The sequence below is a fragment of the Spermophilus citellus genome (assembly GCF_964194105.1).
Source record: "Spermophilus citellus genome assembly, chromosome: 6".
NCBI lineage: Eukaryota > Metazoa > Chordata > Mammalia > Rodentia > Sciuridae > Spermophilus > Spermophilus citellus.
In genome coordinates, this window is record NC_138187.1 from 145,894,253 (window position 1) to 145,908,958 (window position 14,706).

Genomic DNA, 14,706 nt, shown 5'->3' on the forward strand with positions numbered 1-14,706 from the left:
CCTTCTTTCATAATATTCTGCTTGATCTTGAGCCCCAAGGAATGGAGTCACCATCTTGGTTGGGGGGGGGGGGTGGGCAAAAGGACAGTATAGATAATGAATGATCAGGTCAGAAAAAAGGGGGTTGATTCAAAAGGAAATAAAAATGCTAAGACCCCCAGGAAATGAACTCCAAAATATAAAGGAGAACTTACTGATTTATTTTTTAATAGTTTCCTTTTCATGAATAAGTAACAGTCCTCCAATATGTGGGATTTTAAAAAGTTTCCTGCTAATACCTTCCCTTACTCTGCCACCTGTTGCCAAGATTATCTGCCTCCAGGGAATTGCTCTTCCCAGCAAGGAGTTGTTAGTAAGTACCCAGTGGGCGGTTTCTTTATACCTTGTTCACTCCACCTTTTGATTACCTAGGCAGAATGGAAGGAGGAGGCATGAGAATAAATAAAATCTGAAACCTATAAAAGGGGGAAGGTACCCTCCACTCCCTCAGGCACCAGTTTAGTACTCCCTTCTCTATGGAGGAGTTTATCTCTGTTCAGTGTTTAAATTAAACTTTTTTGCTTTTGCCTCAGCATTTCTCTGGTGTTCAATCTTCAACACTCTCACAATGGGATCCGATTCTGATTTTCAACATCAGTATCATTGGGACTGAAATCTCTGAAACTATGAGCCCCATAGTTTACCGAAACACTTCTTCCTCCTTTACAATTGTTCCTCCTTTACAATTGTTCTTGTTAGGTCTTTTGGTCACAGCAACAAAAAAAGATGACTAAAACATTTTCTATCAGATATATAATTTCCAAATGTTTCTCCCAGTCTTTCAGTTATGCTTTTAAAACTGTTGATATTGCCTATTAATGCACATTTAAAAAAAATTAATGAGGTGAAATTTATTTATTTATTTTTAGTGTTATACCCAAGAAATCCAACTAATTTCCAGTTAATGTCATGATGCTTTTACCTTGTATTTCATTTTAAGCATTTTATAGTTTTCAGTCTTACATGTAGGTCTTTCATGCAGTTTTTATTTATTTTCATATATACTGTTTGGTAACAATCCAACTTTATTCTTTTGCATGAATTCCAGTTTTCAGAATCCTATTTGTTGAAAAATTGCCCATTCCCAATAAAATAGTCTTGTCAGCCTTCTCAAAGCTTACTTTACCATACATGTGAGTGTTTATTTCTGGAATTTGTATTCTATTCCATGTGTTTGTAAGTCTATATTTTTGCGGGTACTGTTATCTTTTTTTTTTTTTTGGTACTGTTATTTTGATTGTTCCATTTTACTAGCAACTTTTGAAATTGGAAGTGCAAGTCCCCTGCTTTTTCCTTTTTCAATATTCTTTTGGCTATTGAAAGTCCATTGAGATTCAATATGAATTTTAAGATGGATTGTCCATTTGTGTGGGGTGGGTAGTAGGGTCTCACTGTTTGGCCAAGACTGGTTTTGAATTCATGATCCTCCTATCTAAGCCTCCATAGGAGCTCGGGTGATAGGCACACAGCATTGTACCTGGTTTAAAATGGTCTTTTCTTTTTCTGCAAAAAAATGGCATTTCAATTTTGATACATTGAATTCATAAACTTCTTCAGGCAATGCTATAGTCTTAATGTTGAATCTTCCAGTCCACGAACATGGAATATGATTCCTGTTATTTATGTCTTTTTAAAAAATTTCTTTCAGCATAATTCCTTGCTTTTTATTGTAAAAATCTTTCATCTTCTTAGTTAACCCCTAAATATTTCATTATTTTAAAGCTATTCCAAATAGATTTTTTTCCTCTAACATTATTTTCAGATTGCTCATTTTTAATTTACAGATACACATAAATTTTGTGTTCTGACTTTGTATCCTACTATTTTGCCAAATTTATTTACTAATTCTTACCCTTTTTTGTGAACTATTTATGTTTTCTGCATTTGAGATTATGTAAGATTATGTAACCTATAAAAATGATAATTGCAATTCTCTTTCCTATCAGCATGCATTTTCTTTCATTTCCCTACTGAATTGGTCTAACTAAAACTCCAGGTAGTATGCTGAACAAAAGTTCCAAGAGTCCACCCTTTCCTTGTTCCTTAGAGAAAACATGTTCATACTTTTTAAAAACTGATTATGATTTTTATGTTTTTTTTAAATATGGCCTTTTTAAAAAATTAAGAGAGTTTTCTTGTATCCTTGGGTTATTAAATGTTTAACAAAAGGATGTATTTTTTTGTGCAATGCATTTTTATATCAAATGAGATGACCATTTGGGGGTTTCTCCTTCACTCTGTTAATATGCTGCATTATATCAACCACACTAATCATTAAGGAAATTCAAGTCAAAACTACAGTGAGATATGACCTCACATGCCTTGGGATAGCTACTATCAAATAAAGAACAATGTTCCCAAGGATGGGGAAAAATGATAACTTTGTTTATTATAGATCAGGATGTAAAATGGTTATGCCTCTTGTTGAAAACAGCATAGCAGTTCTCAAAATAAAAACAGAAATCCATATATCCATTAATATTACTTCTGGGTTTATAGACAATAGTATTGGAAATGGAGTCATAAAGAAATATTTGTACAATGGTGTTTATAGCAGCTTTATTTAGACCAGATAACTTGTGGAAACAGCTGTTTATATTTGAGTGCATAAGGAAACTGTACATATACAATAAAATATTATTCATCTTTGAAAAGAATAGAAGTTCTGATACATGGTATAACATAGATGAAACTTGAGGATTTTGTGCAAAGTTATATAATCCAATCCTGGAAAGAAAATTGTACAGTTACAATTCAAATTATACAAGGTAATGGTATGGTAAAAATTGTAGAGATCAAAAGTAGGAAAGTAGTTGCCAGACGATGGGAAGGGAGTGATAGGTACTAATTGTTCAAAGAGTATATAGTCTAAGTTGTACAAGATAAAAATAATTATGGATGTGGATGGTAGAGATGGTTGTATGTTATAACAATGTTTACTACTACTGAACCATATATTTTTTAAATGGTTAAGATGGTAAATTTATATTAAGTATATTTTACCAAATAAAAATGGAAAATTGTGAAATAATGTTATACTCCAAGATGTGCTTAACAATGTGAAATATAATTGGAAACTTAACATTCACAAGTGTTTGATTCCAGGACATCAAGTTCTCTTTGCTTCCTTCAGAATTCTGGACTTTTTTTCCCTTAGTCTCATGTTCTCTTTCATGTCCTTATGTTAAAGTACCCCAGGGCTCACTTGCTGAAGAATTTATTAATCTTCATTGATAGCCTCGGTTACTTCATTCAGTCTCACGACTAAAAGTACCATTATGTTCTGTTAATTATGGAAGTACATGTCTACCCTTGAGCTCTTCCTTGAATCTGGGCTCATTTATCCAGTCATATATTTGAGTCCATTTACTACTTAAAAAGGCATCTCCACACTAATATATTCATGTGTGAGATCTTAATGCCATCCTGTTACCCCTGCCATAAGGAAATATATAAATACGCAAAAAAAAGCAATAATATAATTTCTCCCATGTGTTTTATGTTACCAAAATTAATGGCAACTCCATTCTGGCACATGCTTAGGTTGTAGACTCGGGTCAACCTTGGCACTTACATAATATTGTGATCTATAACCACTATTCTTGCCCATGGCGTTATCATCTCCTTGAATTTTTATCAATGGTCTCCTAAATTGTCTGTTTTTAGTCTGCTGCTCTACCCTCTATTGTTAATACAGCATCCAGAGTGACTCTGTTATAATACAAGTTTTACCTGGTCACTTGTGTAGACTCTGATGTCTTTCTCGGTCACAGAATCAAAGCCTTTAGTATGACATATATGGCTTCCAATGATCTGTCTCTGCTTTCATCTCTCTGACATCATATTTTACTTTGTCACAATTTTTCTTTCTCAACAAAATATCTAAGAAATGACACTCCTATTTTCTATATTATTATAATGTGAAAAAAATTATCATCATTCTATATTTTCATTGTATATTATTTTTATTAGGTGAATGGGCTTCCAGTAAGCATAAACATGAGCAGTAATGACAAATTTATATTCTGATTATCTCTTCTGTTAAAGATAACCTTTAATTATACAAGAAAATGAATGTTTTTTAGAAAATTACTAAAATAAAAACCTTTTTTAAAATTTTGGGATATTTTAGTTATTTAATTCACTATTCATATTTGGTGATTTAATGATGCTGATTATATTTTTAATTGAAGTCTTTTATTTTGAATAACCTAAATAAAACATACTGTAGCATAATTTTTTGAATGACCTCCAACAATGCATTTTATTTATATTTTGGGTGGAATTTATTATGCAGGGGGGATAAAACTAACAACTAAGTTTTCTCCATATCATAATTCCTAGGAAAAATATTGCTTTCATAAAATATTTAAACTAAAACTTGCCAATATTACAGAGATAAAGCAGCCATGAAGCATGCAATTTCTGCTTCAAAACTTTTTTCTCCCCCAGTGACATCCAATAAGATATATTGCTTTCTAACACTATTGACCCAACCCATTAAAATATCTATAACAATTTATGGTTTAGCCCTAAAACATGGGACACTTACATGCTTTGATGGATGTTAATCACTGCAGTTAAGTGAACATTGTCTTAATTATGTTAGCCTTTATAGTGCTACTAGATATTTTTATTAGAATTTTACATATGTTTAATTTTGTTACTTTGTAGCTGCTATTAAGTACAGATAATAACTAATACTAATGACCAGGAGTAAATTGAGTTAAAAAGAAAAAACATTGAACAACTATTAATGGAAAATAAGACTATTTTCTTATTTATAGATGATATATGAAGATATGAAATTAATTTGGAAGTTTTATAATTTTTGCTTGAAGAAATCTGTTTCTAAATTGAATGATTTAGGGATAAATAATGAAGATTTACATATATATTTAGTTTGAGAAAATATTATCAAGATATTAAACTTTTAGAACTCAACCAGATGGGAGAACAGTGTAATAAAACCAGTTCATGCTGTATGCATGCACTGAAAGATCATACTGAGATCCATTAACATATACAATTAATACATCATTAAAAATAAAACAATGAAAACTAGTTTTTATTTTTTTTTGGGGGGGGGATGATACTGGGGATTGAACCCAGAGACTTGTGCTAGGCAAGCCCTTTAACAACTAAGCTATATCCCCAGCCCTAAAATTATTGACAGACGTTAAAAATACAAAATCTATGCTAAATATATACAACGAAGAGCTGACTTTCAGATCTGTAAATGCAAGCCAGTTTATAAAACGTAACGTCACCTGTAAAACCTAACTTCAAACTTTGCTTTACCATTACCTGGTTTTGAAAGATAGCTCATATGTCCATAGGTAGTATCTGATAGGTTAACTGCAGGGGAAATGTCAAATGACATGGGAAATATGGGCTAAATGCAGTGTAGCTTTTTAAAAATTTCCTCTAGTAGTGTCAATGTTCAATCTCAGAAGCATGGTCACCTCATATAAATTTGTTACCGGGTTTATCTTTCAGAGACTCTGACAGAGCTAGAAAGACATAGGGCTATTTTGGACTCACAGTCACTAGATATTTGTGTTTCATGGTTATATGCTGCCTCTCTGCAGACCCTGAGAGCGTATCTAAGAGTCAATCATGGAAGATTACTATAAACAACACCAACAACTTCTGTCACCACTGATATTATATATCTCCATAGGCTTTCCATATCATTAGCCTACATAACAGTATAAGAGGGATGCTTACACTGTAGCCTGAACTATCTGCAGTATACTTTTCTGTTCTTGATCTCACTCAAATTAGGTAGCCTTGCATATCTTAAAGCATACCGACTTAAGCAATATTCCTATGTGTCAAATATCTCATCTCCAGAACTCAAAGAAGCTTATCAGCCATTGTACTTTATTAAGTACAATGCACATTTCAAGGTACAATATTTTGCATGCTCTTTAAAGTAGTTTTGAGTTATTAACCACCTTGGATTGAGTGGACTCCTTACATATTTTTTGAGTTAGGCATTGCTCAGAGTTACCTTTATAACCTTACCTGTATATGCATCAACCCTAGGAAGAGCTTATTTTATTCAACATTTTTTAAATATTTATTTATGTTTGTTCATTTATCTTATCTTTTCAGCTTTCAGTTATTTGAGTGCACAATTTTTTAATATACTCACTATTTAATGAAATTTATATTGTTCCAATTGGAAATGTTAGGCATAATATTGTTATGATGTTTAATTTTATATTTTATTTGAGCATAATTTTTCATTTTTCTTGGATAACTACAGAAGATTAAGAATTTTGAGTCTTATAGTTAGTGTTTATTTATCTTTAAAATAACATAAATAATTCCCTTGCTCTGTTCTAACTAGGGAAGCATTTAGTCATTAGAAATAATGTCATTTTTTAAAATTATAAGTAGATATTAAATTTTATCAAATTATATTTCTGTAATTTTTGAAATGGTCATAGTTTTAAGATATCAGATAAGCCATAGTCTTTTAAATATATCTACTTAGTCATGATGTATTATATTTGTATAACTCAATTTGTTTTTTGTAACAATGTTCTGGTCTGTATCTGAAATCAGTTACTAATTTCAAATTAAACATTTTTTAAAATGATCATTTTATTTAAATTACAGCCTTCACTATGCCAAATCCAAACATGGAAAAGTGAATTTACAACATTGTGAATAGTAAGAATGATAATATGAGTTCAACAATTTACAAAGAATTAAAAATAAATTCATGATATATAAGTAAAAACAGTCAGAGAAAACCAGCTTTGAAGCTTTAAAAATCAGCTATATTAAGCTAATTTTATTCAATTATAGCTTTAATCGTTTTCTTATTTGGATTGGGAAAATGTAACTCTACAATTCTGTATACTACCAAGAAAAATCCTAATATGTACGAACACATTCCTTTGGAAAAATTTTCATTAATATTCATGAATCTAAAATTGAATGGAAATATTATCTGTAACATCTCTAAGTGCTTTTTAAGATACATGTTCAGTAATTTGAAAACCATAATAGTTTATAGTAGCTAAGTAATTTTTAAATAATTTTGCATAGAATAAATAATAGTAAAGATTCCATGGAAGCAAACATAATATTTTACCATTAAAATATGCTTGACCATTCTCAGAAATACAGCATTCTCAGAAGATTGACACTTAAAGATACGGATATGTAGAAAATAATTCCTTAATAAGTTTGTTCCGTTAAAGTAAACTTGAACTATGTTATCAGAATTTAAAAAAGAAAAAGAAGAAGGCAATCATAAACAAATAGCCCATTATATATTATATAGAGTTTTTTTATATGACTCATTCCCAATATTTTATAAGAGTTTAATGGCATGTCTTTTGTATCAGGTGGAAAAAGGTGATGTCACATTCCCTGATTGCAGTTAAGATAGTAATTGATACTAGTACATATTCATTATGTGCATCTTCTGGAAATAAGTGGAAGGCAGCCAAAAGGTACCAGCTTAGAAATAAATTATATCTCATTTCTAAGACCAAAAGGAGCCAGTATATTGCAACTCTGCAGATATTTATGTTTGCATCAGCAATTGTGCAAAAACCTTTCACCTGAAATATAGAAACTGCCAATAAGTGCCACTAAAAAAAAAAAATCAGAGACAAATCACAACCGCCTTCCTTCTGTCTATCCTTGACAGACATAAGAGCTTCTACCACACAAGTATTACTATTTCTCTCAGAAATGATGAAATTGTCATTAACTTCTCTTCTGCCATTCATGATTCCCTATAATCTCAATATCATCCATGGAATTAAACAATGTCAATCACATAGTCTGGATATGTCACTAATATTAGTCTTCTGTTATTAAGTGTATCAACATAAATTCCTTATTTTTTGTATAGCTTAGCATTACATTGATATCACAAATTTTATTTTTCTATTTACCAATGGCCGGATAATTTATCAACACTACCTTAAACAAAAGTTTATTTAAAAATATGCAAGCGTACATTTCAGCATATTGATTTATCAGTGTTAAGTTCTTACTGTTAATGTCATTCACCATAGTTTACATCCACATTTTATTTCACTCCTTGTTATGGCTTTATGTCACTGTGACCACAATACTCAATGATGCCAATTTAGTGAAGGAAAGTTCATTTTGGGCTCATGGTTTCAGAGCTTTAGAGAATAGTCTAGTGACTACATTGCTCTGGGCCCAAGGTGAGGCACCACATCATGGCACAAATGACATGGTGAAAACACAATGCTCAGTTCATGGTGGCCAGGAAGCAGAGAAAAAGAAAAGGTGGAGCCAGAGAGACAAGATAAAACCTCCAATGCCACCAGTGACCCACCACCTTCAGCCATGTCTCAGTGCTTACAGGTTACCACCCCGTACAGCAGTCCTTTCAAAGTATGAATCTGTTAATTAGGTTACAGCTATCACAATCCAATCATTTCACCTTTAAATATTTCTTAATTAGCTTAAAAGTTTTTGGAAGACCCCTCATATTCAAACTACAAAACTCCTGCAGTGATGAGGACCAAGTAAAATTTGGTAGCACTAATAAAATTTAGATGAGCATCCTTGTTCATAATAGCAAGAGAAAAGTAAGATTTTTCTTTTCCGAGATGTATATACCTGATCGGGAATATAATTACTGGATCACAGAATATGCAAGTACTTCAGTTGCCTGAGTATTGACAAATGTACAGTTATCAATACCAGAGTTTTAACTGGATATTTGTCATTTTTTTTTCTTTTTTTAAAGACCTGCACTCATACAAATAACTAAATTTAAAAAGAAAGATGATATCATAGTTATAATCTTATCCACAACCTTATCGATATTTAACTTTATTCAGCTTTATAATATTTGCCAAATTAGAATGAAATATAAATTTGTATCAATAATCTTTCAACATTTTTGATGATTTCAGTAGTTCCAGTATAATTCAGTGATAGTTCCTGTCTGAAAACTTTGTCTGTAATACCATTCAATAACCAAATCTTTACTTTGATGTAATCATATTAATTCACATTTATCACAATTTTTCTTTAGAGCATTGCTTCAACTGTATTATTTAATTCCTCGGCTATAAGCATTCTTTTCTACATTTTTCTCCACTAGCTTTGGATAGTAATTTAATGATGTTATGTAGAGATATATGTTTATTTCACCTTATTTTCTAAGAGCCTTTCTCATTTTACTGTGGAGCCACCTTTGTCACATACAACACACACACACATACACCTGCAAACACACACACACACACACACACACACATACACACTGGTATATGTATTTTATCTTAATAACTAATAAAGCAAATCATTTCTAATTACATGTAGCCACATGTAATGATTTTAAAAAATTGCTAATTTTATTGTGAAAACCACAAGAAACTAAAAAAAGAAGATAAGCAAATAAATACTGCCGCAGTCTGGCTGGGCACAGAATCACCAGCTACTCACAGCTTTGTAGATTCAAACAGCAATTCTTTATTCCCGAACTCACACCGGCCTCTACACACACGTTCTGGGGAAATCCAAGTTCTGGCGCACAATTCACGTCCCAAATACTTTCTCAATTCCAGGAGAACTCAACGGGAACTCAGGCAGCAGGATACGCCCTATTCCCAGCAGCAATAACCTTAAACCTGGAACTTCCCTAAACCCAGATTGTCTTAAACCCGGATACTTCCTAAAACCTGCAGGATACACCCTAAACCTGGATCCACCCTCGTCCTTGAGCAGGGTCACCTTTCTCAAACACACATGCAATGTCACAGGGAATTTCCAAGGCAAGTCCATTTAACATGGGGTACGCTGGCAAGGAAATTTTGATGCGTCATTCCTATTTGGCAATGGCCCTCAGCAAATACAAAATTTAAAGTAAAAAAAAAATTAATTAATACAGGCAATGTCAGTCTATAATAAAAAATAATGTTTGACAATTCTCTTAAACAGGATGATTAAAAACCAGCATTTCAGATTTCACAATTAAGAAAAACTCTAATGAATATAACAAAGCCAGGTATATAATAAAAGGCCAACAGCTTTCCTAGAAAATAAGTGCTAACTTTAAATTAAAAAAAAAAAAGAGGCCAGATCCTGAGCCTAATAGATCAGAGAGGGAGGGTTGGGTTCCCCCCTTTTAATAAATGGAAAATTAATGAAATAGTTTAAGCATGAAAGTGAGATGATATTTGTTTGTGTATGTGTAGATGTTTGTGTTACTTTGTCAAAAAATATTACTTTTCTCTGAGAAACATGGCATATAAAATAGAGATGGGAAGAAGTAGGACTCTACCACAATAAACAAAGAAGGTAATGATTAAAGTTGGTATGGGATAAAATTTTGTCATTAAGGATTAAAGTTGTGTAGAGATCAGTAGAATTTATTTTTAAGTTAAAATGAAGGAACAAATAAAATATTAGATAGATTTTACTGATAAAGAAGTAATCAAGTAAGATTCTGAGATTTCCATTTGGATTAACTGAAATGATGATGGAGACATTATTATTCTGGAGAAAGATAGGAAAATATAAACTGGTGAGATGATGTCAGGAAAAGCAGCTTCATTTTTGACATATTAAAATGAAGTAGGTTGGCTTGAGAAATTAATGGAATGCAGTACATGGACTTGTTATGAATAAAAAACACTTTTGTGGATATTTTATTAATGGGATCATAACAACTTGTTACCAATATTGTGACAAAAACCTTACCCAATTCTGCTGTCATTTAATCACAATGGAGCAGGATCTAATGGAGAAGGGGGAGTGAAAAAAAATCAATACTGAATTATTTTAATTCAAAAATGTGCAGCAGTTTATAAGAAATAAGAGCACTGTACACTTGATTTGAAATTGAAATTTTTACCCGAACCAGAGATCCAAGATGGCGGGCCAGAGGGAGGCAGCATTCTGTGTCACTCCACAACCCAAGTCTCAACTAATGGAACTACTGCTTTCCTGAAAGTGATAGAGGACCCCTCTACAGAAGATCCTGTGTTGGAATCATGGCCACTGTGCTGCGCAGGGCCCTGGGCCTCAGCCTTAGAAAAGGACTCCCAACAACTCACCCACACAGGTCTCATGGATGCCTTAGCTGGCCCACCAGCATCAGCACTGGTTAAGATGCTGCTCCCACAAAGGACACTCAACTGGTACCCACATGCAGGAACTCTGGCTGCCACTCCCATGTGAGCCCCCATCTACCAATATGGGGCTCCCCCAGTTGCCCCATCTTGGGACGCAGCAGCTACTGTCATAGTTCCCTACCTGCAGTAGCTTGTCTGCACCTGGGGACATCACAGGCTCTGAAGAAAGCCCGGAAATAATACTGCATGTCACAGAGGTCATATCTAATAGCACCACACAGCGTAATTGCCAGACCCAACCCAAGATCCCATCACTGAAAGCAGCCTCCAACTTTAGTTACCTCCATCACCATCTTTAGTTTGGGCAACTACCAGTTTGGAACACTGGATAGCCAGGTAACCATAATTTTCTAATTTCCTCCAATCCCCAGCAGCCACTAACTTGGCACAGGGACTGCCCATTATAAAAAACAGCCCTCCATGGCAGGTGCTCAGCCACCAGAGTACAACACACAAGACCCTCTGAGATAATGGTTTCCGATTAGGAAATAGAAAGGGAGAGGGTGAGGGAGATACACTTTAGAAACTAATTTAGAGGACAGAAACTCTGAGGTCTACAGGTGAGATAAGAAGATAAGACCCGGTGCCCACATAACAGGAGCAGACCCCAAAGGAGATCCTTGAGGTGCAGTCTCCCAAAGGGACCAGAAGGTGCCATACCCCACTTACAGGTGCCTTGCACCCAAGACCAACCCTCACACCCTGTTAGCCCCCAGGACAGACATACCAAATAAGAACAGACAACCTCACCGATTGGATGAGAAGGGAAGCAGGAAATATACTGATCTCTAACCAAAACAATCCTGTTTTTTCCTTCCTTCAAGATTTTTTTTCTTTTCTTTCTTTATTCTCCCACCCTCACAACACCAACTAATATGAAACCAAGTAGTTTGCGTGAATTAGGATATTGTGAACTGAGACAACTGAATAGTACATTATAGTTGTGTTGTATATCCTTTTTCTTCTATTTTTTCTGTTTTTCTCCAATTTTTACTACTTTAACATTTTATTTTCTTAATGTATATGCGTGTTTGTTTTATATATTCTACTGTCTTCCCTTTTAATTATCTAACCTAAATTATTACCTCTCTATTCTGCTACTAACCTTCTTCCTTAGATTTCTCTTTTACATTTCCTAAGATATCATAACTCTATATCCTCATCTCATACCTCCTCAGCATATCTTCCTATACCTCAGCTCTGGTTCTTTGTCCATCATCAGAAACTGTAAATTCTTCTACCAACCTACTGATTATATTGTAGATAACAATTGTATTCACCATTTCTGTACATTGTGACACAACTGTAAAGGTCTTAATAACAACTATTTGTTTTTAGTTGGTATTTTGTTTATATTGGGATATGATAACATTGTCCTTCTCCTCACAGGAGAGATATTGGAACCTTAGAGGGCCACTATAAGCCTATAGGGTAAAAACAGAAACACCTCAAATCCACAGAGTTAGAAAGGAAGAGACACAAGCAACATGAAAAGACAACGGAAAAAAAGTGCCCCAAACGAATAAAGATATCACATTATCAGAATCCATGGCTAGCATAGCAGATGAAATGACAGAGAAGGAGTTCAAGATATACAACATTAAATAGTTCTGTGAATTAAAAGATGATATAAGAGAGCAAATATAGGCAACAAAAGATCATTTTGGCAAAGAGCTACATAAGCAAATACAGAAAGCAAAAGATTATTTTGTAGGGAGGAAGAGGTTCTAAAGAAAAACCAAAGAGAAATCCTCAAAATGAAAGAAACAATAAACCAAATTAAAAGTTCAATTGAAAGTATCATCAACAGATTATACCACTTGGAGGAAAGGACTTCAGACAATGAAGACAAAATGTATAATCTTGAAAAAATGTAGACCACACAGTGAAAATGGTAAGAAACCATGAGCAGATCATTCAAGAAATATGGAATATCATAAAAAGACCAAATTAAATGTTATGGGGATAGAGGAAAGCATAGAGTTTCAAACCAAAGGAATGAACTATCTTTTCAACAAATAATATCAGAAAATTTTTGAAACATGAAGAACAAATTGGAAAACAAAATTCATAGACTTACATGACACCAAATGTACAAAATAACAACAGATCCACACCAAGTCACATTATAATAAAAAACGCCCAACATACAGACAGAATAAGGAGATAATATTAAAAGCCACTAGAGAAAGAAATCAGATTACATATAGGGGGAAACCAATTAGGTATGTGCAGATTTTTCAATCCAGACCCCGAAAGCTAGAAGATCCTGGAACAGCATATACCAAGCTCTGAAAGAAAATGCATGCCCACAAAGAAAAAAAATGCATGCCCACCACCAAAATCCTGCAAAATTAAACTTTAGATTTGATTATGATATTAAAATCTTCCATGATAAACAAAAAAAAATACAGTAAAAAATTACAGCTAGAAATCCTGCACTACAGAACATCCTTGTCACAATATTCTATGAAGAGGAAATGACAAACAACAATAAAAATAAGAGAGGTATTACACAAAAGGAAAGCCTAATAAAAGGCTAAGTAACAAAAATGGTGGAGAATACAAATCATGTCTCAATAATAAATGTTAATGTTAATGGCTTAAACTCACCAATCAAAAGACATAGACTGGCAGACTGGATTTTAAAAAATACCCCAATATATGCTGCCTTCAAAAGACTCATCTCCTCTGAAAAGACATACATAGACTGAAGGTGAAAGGTTTGGAAAAATCATACCACTCACATGGACTGTGGAAGTAAGCAGAAGTTTTCATCCTCATATCAAATAAAGTACACTTTAGGCTAAAGTTAATAAAAAACAACAAAGAAGGACATTTCATACAGCTCAAGGGGACCGTACACCAACAATACACAACAATTATAAATATATATATATATATATATATATATATATATATATATATATATCTCAAAAAATGGAGCTTCTATGTTCATCAAACTCTTCTGAAGTTCAAGAGTCAAATTGACCACAACACAATAATGCTGGGTGACATTAACACACCTCTTTCACTGCTGGATAGATCTTCCAAACAAAAGCTAAATAAAGAAACTATAGAACTCAATAATACAATCAATAACTTAGACTGAACAGACTTATATAAAATATTTCATCCTTAAACAAGTGAATACATTTCTCATCAGTAGCACACAGATCCTTCTCTAAAATAGAAGAATATATTATGCCACAAAGCAACTCTTACCAAATATATAAAAAAAGTATGAGATTCTGCCCTGTATTCTATCAGATCATAATGGAATTAAATTAAAAATCAATGATAAAATAAAAAATAAAAACTACTCCAACACCTGGAGACTAAATAACATGATACCAAGTGAACAATGGGCTGCAAAAGACATCAAGGAGGACATTAAAAAATTCTTAGAGGCAAATGAGAACACTAATACAACATACCAAAATCTCAGGGACATTACTAAGAGGAAAGTTCATTGCATGGAGTTCATTCATTCAAAGAATAAAAAGTCAACAAATAA